This window comes from Rhincodon typus, chromosome 32 (genome assembly GCF_021869965.1).
Source record: "Rhincodon typus isolate 14 chromosome 32, sRhiTyp1.1, whole genome shotgun sequence".
Lineage (NCBI taxonomy): Eukaryota > Metazoa > Chordata > Chondrichthyes > Orectolobiformes > Rhincodontidae > Rhincodon > Rhincodon typus.
The window spans coordinates 3,778,933-3,786,029 of NC_063363.1; the positions used below are offsets into that span (position 1 = coordinate 3,778,933).

The 7,097-nt window shown below is 42.5% G+C and overlaps 1 long non-coding RNA gene across 1 annotated transcript in view; it reads left to right on the plus strand.

Annotated features, from left to right (window-relative positions):
* LOC125486753 overlaps positions 1 to 2,337 on the plus strand; it is a 209,090-nt gene extending 206,753 nt beyond the window's left edge. Inside the window, exon 8 of the long non-coding RNA XR_007265382.1 lies at positions 1,712 to 2,337. This is a non-coding gene — a long non-coding RNA (uncharacterized LOC125486753). The remainder of the gene's footprint in view (positions 1 to 1,711) is intronic.
* Positions 2,338 to 7,097: the final 4,760 nt, after the last annotated feature.

Here is a 7,097-nt window from a genome sequence, read left to right on the forward strand (position 1 = left end):
GCTGGAGAAATTTAGCAGATCTGGCAGAATCTATGGAGAAAGAAATGGAGTATGATTCTTCTTCAAAGCTGTGATCTTGTTCTGTTTCAAGGAGATCACAGCTTCTCCAGTTTCTCCTTATGGCTAAAATTTGTCATGCTCTAGTATATCTCCATCTTGCCCTGTCTGAAGTTTTGAAATGCTTAAGTGTAGCACCTCAAATTGGACACACCAAGGCTGGAGACTTAACTGGTGATTTATAAAGGTTTAGTGCAACAAGTTAATGGCAAAGGTGGAAAAATGTTCAAGTCTTAGCTTTAGTGCAACAACATTAAAATCAAATGAGAGTTTTAGTCAATGGATGCACTGTTCTGCCAATATTTCAACGAATAACAGATTGTTCAAAGGCTTTAATTAGCTGATGTTTGTAAGCCAATTTATTTGCCGCAGATCCATTGATGAACACTGGGGGAGAATTAACAGCAGATTGTTCTAAACCAAAGATTAACACGAGGAAATTCTACGGTAATGCAGAGACGTGTAAAAATATAAAGTGAATTGTTAAAGGATGATTGGCTTTCATATTGAATGTTTTGTTTTAGTTGCACTACTGAGGGAGTGCTGCACTGCCAGAGGTGTCATATTTTGGATGAGGTGTTAAATTGAGGCTCCAAGGCACGCGAAATATCCCACAGCGCTATTTTTCTGAGAAACAGGGAATTCTCCCCTGTGTCCTGGCTAATATTTATGCCTAGGGTGGCATCACATAAAACAAATTACTTGGTCATTATCACATTATGATTGATTTTTGATTTGATTTGATTTGATTTATTATTGTCACATGTCCGTAAGTACAGTGGAAAATGTTGCTTTGTGTGCGATACAGGCAGATCATAACACACAACAATTGAACAGAACGAGGAATACAGTTACAGCTGCAAAGAAGGTGCACAAAAAGCAAGATCAACATTAGATTTGAAATTTGAGAGGTTCGTTCAGAAGTCTGATAACCGCAAGGAAGAAGCTGTTCTTGATTGTAGGAGCTTGCTTTGTACACATTGACTGCCATGTCTCCTACATTATACCAATGACCCCATCTCAAAAAGTACTTAATTGTCTATAATAAGTGCTTTGGAATATCCGATGGTCATAAAAGATTATTGAAGATTATATGACTCAGCACAGAGTAAGGGTGATTTCTCAGTTATCAAAAAAACCATTTTCCAAAATTGCGGGAATGACAATTTTCTGACTAATGACATTTTCATGTGACTGATGTTTCTGTATTTCTCTTTTCATTGATACTCAAGACATTCCAGTCCATCATTTTATTGACCTTGCACTTTGTCATGAGACCCCTTCCTATCCAACCCTAACCTATCATATCCTATCTGATCTCCTATCTGCCAGCCAGTAACCAAGGAAACGGATTTAAAATAATTGGTAAAGAATTCAGAGGAAAACATGGAAATATTTTACACAATCAATTGTTATGATCTTCAATGCACTGCCTGAAAAAGGTTGTAAGTAGATTTAATTGTGATTTTTAGAAGACAGTTGGATAAATACTCAAAAAGTAACAAATACAGAGCTGTGGAATAAGAGCATAAGAATGAGACAAATTTGATACCACTTTCAGAGAATCAGCACAGGTTAATGGCCTCCTGATGTGCTGGAAAATTCAATAATTGCTTTTTCCCGTCTTATTCCTGTAAACCTTATTTCCGAACAGGTGGACCACAATATCTCACTGAAACGCAGTTGAAAGGAGAGGGAAATGGTCACTCTGTGAAAGTGATGCACTGAAATACCAGTGGCCAAGGTAACACGCAGTGACCAGCTTCGAGATGCCAGCTGACTCGGAGCCCTGGAGGTGAGGCACTTTGCCCATATCGGGGAGAGGCTGAGGTTACTAACGTCCCATGCCACTGGATGGATCAGACTGTAAACAACCAGCAGGTTAAAACAAAACACACAGAAAATGCTGTGAACGCTCAGCAGGTCAGGCAGCATCAGTGTTGGGAGCGAACTTTTCAGGTTTGTCACCATTCAACATCAGAACTGCCAAAACCCTTGATCTTTCTGATAAGTCCCAGCCCCATGTCCTCACCCAGCCTGTCATTCAATCCGAAGAAACATACTAAACATAGCAGCCAATTTTGCACTCAGCAATTTCCCAGAAAGTGCAATGTGACAACAACCAGATCATCTAATTTTGGTGCCATGGGATTTTTAAGAGAGAGGGTAGGCAGGGGCTGATACAATCATAAATGTCGCCACACTACCAGAAGGATGTGGTGGCTTTGGAGAGGGTACAGAAAAGATTTACCAGGATGTTGCCTGATATGGAGGGCATTAGCTATGAGGAGAGATTTTAGAAACTTGCGTTGTTCTCACTGGAACGATGGAGGTTGAGGGACGACCTGATAGAGGTCTACAAGATTATGAAGGGCATGGACAGAGTGGACAGTCAGAAGCTTTTTCCCAGGGTGGAAGAGTGAGTTACCAGGGGCCATGGGTTTAAGGTGCGAGGGGCAAGGTTTAAAGGTGATGTACGAGGCAAGTTTTTTACACAGAGGGTGGTGGGTGCCTGGAACTCGGTGCTGGAGGAGGTAATGGAAGCAGATACTATAGTGACTTTTAAAGGGTGTCTTGGCAAATATATGAATAGGATGGTAATAGAGGGATACGGTCCCCGGAGGAGTAGGGGGTTTTAGTTGTGACGGGTAGCATATCTGTGCAGGCTTGGAAGGCCGAACGGCCTGTTCCTGTGCTGTAATTTTCTTTGTTCTTTGTTTGGATGCAGAATAAATTATTTGAACCTGCAGTACTTCTGTGCACCATTTTAAACTGGGAATGCCCGGCTGTTATTAAATGTAAATCCCTCCGGCTGCACCTGGTAAATTCTAATCTGGAACTCCTACAGCATTAATCCTGACCTCTAGATTATAAATCCAGTATCATTACCACTATGCCACCATTCAGTCAATGCCTCAATGAATAAACATTTCCTATACTACCCCTATTGCTTCACTGTGCATCATGTGGAGAAGCTGGGAGGAAAACTGGACTATAGCAGGAGACAAAATAAGTCAAAGAGTTAAATAACGACACATTTGGTATTTAAGCATCAGCCCTTATTGGGAGAGATGAATACAGTGTAAAGTCTCCCACTCCTTTGAGAGAGTGGCAAAGTTCAATTTCAAGTGAGTGAAGACATTAACTCAGAGAACAAAGGAGGAGGGGTGAGTGGGGCTGAGAGACAGCTGGACAGAAATGCTGCAGCCTCACTTGGGAAGATGTGAAAGGTGGGCGACATTAGAATTTAGAGAGGGTGAGCAACTTGCAACTGCAGAAAGGCAGACTGGGGAATATTCGGGAGGTGGAAGGTGCTGACACTATACCTTACACAGTAGCAACGTTGTGTTGATTTTCTCACATGCCCAACTTTGAATTCCAGGATAGTTGTGTCCACCCCACCATGCTGGATACTTGAGGTAATTTGGCAAGTGAAATGTTTATAAATTAGCCGTGGATACGATGGTTAATTCTGACAACCTTTACGTATTGATGTTAAAGATGTAGCTTGGGTTAAGTCCCACTTAGGAAGAAATCTGGTTTTTTTCTCAGAAATCATTGGTACCTCTTTCCTGCTGTGCCTTTGGCTTCAGGGCCTTAAACTCCAAGATTACTAATATGAACCTCTTTATCTCTCTCTCACTCTCTCTTTTGAGATGCTTCTTAACACCTACCCCTTTAAACAGATCTTTGGTCATCTGTCCTCATATCTCCAAGTAGGGAATGTTTTCACATTGATTTAATTGCTCCAGGGAAATTCCTTGGGTCGTCTTACTGCGTTTAAGGTGCTATTTAAATTCAATTTATTACTGGACGCAGTACGTCATGCTGGCATCCCTGGATGGTAGCAGTTTTGGGGCATCTGATTGTGTGATGTTGAACACTGAATATTGACAATTTATAGAGAAGGGCTAGGGGATAAAGAATATCTACGCAGATGGTAATCAGGAACAGGAGCCCTGACTAATTGTCATTTCAAAACCGTAGAGCATGGAAAGAGGCCATTCAGCCCAATGTGGCTGAATCAACTAGCCGTCATTCTAATGCCACTTACCAGCACCTGGTCCATAGGTTTCCAGGTTCCACCACTTCAGTTGCAGGTTCCTCTTAAACAAGTTGTGAGGTTCCTGCCTCCACCTAACTAGACAACAACTCCAGGTTCTGAAATTGGGTCACTGGACCCTAAATGTTAACTCTACTTTCTCTCTCCAGATGCTGCCAGACCCGCTGAATTTTCCAGCATCTGCAGTTCTTTGTTTTATTTAATTTAGCAAACCCCAGGTGAACTGGTTTTCCTCATGTCCCCTCTTATACTTCTATTAATATCCTTAAATTCCACCCCCTCTCCCCCCACAAGTATTTGACCTGTCTGCCAGGGGAAACAGGCCTTCCCTGTTCAATCTATCTAAGGCCCTCATTCTTTTGTACACCTCAATTATGTCACCCATTAGCCTCCTCTGTTCAAAGGAAAATAATCCCAGCCTTTTCATTTTTCTCCCATAGCTACAATTTGCAAACCCTGGCAAAACATTCTTGTAAATCTCCTCTGTATTACCTCCAGAACAATTATGTCCTAGCTCTGGTGGTGGCCAGATCTGCTCTTCAGTTCAGAGATGTTGAGGTCAATAAAGTTTAGCAAACTTAGGAATTGAATTAAAACCATCTGGTTCACTAATGTCCTTTAGGTAAGGGGAATCTACTGTCTTTACCTGGTCTGGCCTATATGTGACTCCAGATCCACAGAAATGTAGTTGACTCTAACTGCCCTTTGAAATGGCTAAGCAAATCATTTAATTCCACTTTCTTCAAGGCAACTAGGGATGGGCAAGAAATGCTGGCCCAGCTAGTGAACCCACATATACTATGTGTGAATAAAAAAAGTTATTGGCTCAGTACTAAACCAGGCCAATACATTTACTCAATGGCTTTGCATTACAGAAAGCTTGACTGAAAAGGCCATTTTTGGTGCCTATCAAATTATCTTATACAAGGTACAGCAGAGTGAATGGAATTCAGTTGCTATGTGGCACCATTCCAGCCATGCTCAACACTCAGTCCATTTCTGTACACTGAGTACTCATTTGCCATCTGGTTAATATATCATGACCTGGTCAATGCAGCACTGTAAACAAAAGAAGGAGCGTGAATGCTGCATGAATCCACCCTGAGTCACTATTATAGGGCAGGAAATGCTGCGATGAAAAGATAGTGGAGAGCCCTGATAGAAACCTCCTTATAAAGAATTGCTTTAGTGTGTGGAGAAGAGGGAGTGTGAGGGTGTTTGTGTGTGGAGTGTATGAGTAAGTATGCATTTGAGTGTACTGTCTGAATGAGAAGAAGTGACTCTGAAAATAAATTGGGTGTATTTCAAGAAATCTGTCCCTTCATCAAGGTCGGTACTGGGGATCAGAACAATCCTGTTTCCTCTGCCCAGGACCAGTGAGAAACATTCAACGCCCTCTACTCTGACCTGGTCCAATCCATAACGTGAGAGGGGAAAGATTTAAAAGGGACCTGAGAGGAAACTTTTCCATGCAGAGGGTGGTGTGTGTATGGAATGAGCTGCCAGAGGAAGTGGTCGAGGTGGTACAATACACCATTTAAAAGATATTTGGACAGGTACATGGACAGGAAAGGTTTAGAGAGATAAGGACCAAATGCAGGCAAATAGGATTAGTTAAGTTTGGGATACTGTTTGACATGGATGAGTTGGACCAAAGGATCTGTTTCTGTGCTGTATGACTCTATGACTCTAAGAGCAACATTCATGGCACCAGCGAGCCATGCCTCCCTCTCACACCAGCTAGCCATTAATGAAGAACACTAATTTACAGTCAAATTCAGAGCAGACTTTTGTGCTAAAGGCTGACACCAACTGAGAACTGAATCATTAATGTCCTCAAATTCGGTTCACAAAGGACCCACTGAAAGCACCAGGAGGTGAAGAAGCCCAGCCTTCACCCGCTGTGTCGTGTTTCCAAATTCTTGTGCTGTGGCTGTTCTGTCCATTGAGTCTTCTGCATACCCTTTAGAATGAGAGTCCCATGTTCTGAATCAGAGAATGCACCCTGGGCTATTCTAAGGCAGTCGTTGTGTTCATCAAATTGTGGCTTAAATTGTCAATATGAACAGTATTGGTGTGAACTTTGAGACTTTTATTCTGTCATTCAGTGATTTCATTTCTGGAATTGGGGATGAACTGGGAACCAAGTGGGAGATATTGCTGAATTCAACAGGAATTTTGAGGAACTTTTCATTGTGTGTGTGTCTATGGTAGTGGATGTGTGAGTGGTTCTCTGTGTGTGTGTGTGTGTGTGTGTGTGTGTGTGTGTGTGTGTGTGTGTGAGAGAGAGAGAGAGAGAGAGTGTGTGTATGTATGGGCTTGTAGGTACAAACATGTTGTTGCTATTTCTTATGAAAATAAATGGGATGGCATGGTGGCTCAATGCTGCCTCACAGCGCCAGGAACCTGAGTTCGATTCTAGCCTTGGGTGATTGTCTGTGTGGAATTTGCACATCTCTTTGCACATTCTCCCCGTGTCTGCATGGGTTTCCTCTGGGTGCTCCGGTTCCCTCCCACGGGATGGATTCAGTGAATTGGCCGTGCTAAATTGCCCAGTGTCCAGGAATTTGCAGGCTAGGTGGGTTAGCTGTGGGGAAATGCGTGTTACAGGGATAGGGTGGGGAGGGGGTGGGTCTGGGTAGGATGTTCTTTCAAGGGGTGGTGTGGACTCGATGGGTTGAATGGCCTGCTTTCAGACTGTCAGGATTCTATGTGGGTGTGTATGTATGAGTGTGTAAGTGAGCACGTACAAAGCTGTAGGTGTATATGTATGAGCATTTGGCAGGGTTGTGTGTTTGTGTATATACGGGTGTGCGTAGGTGTGTGCCATTTGAAGATGAGTTAAATTTGCATTTCAGAAAAGGTTATGTAACAACAATGTCAGTTTGCATTTATATGGCACCTTTAACACAGTTCACTATCCTCCTGATGCTTCACAGGAATAAAATCAGAAAGGAATTGACACTGGACCAGACAA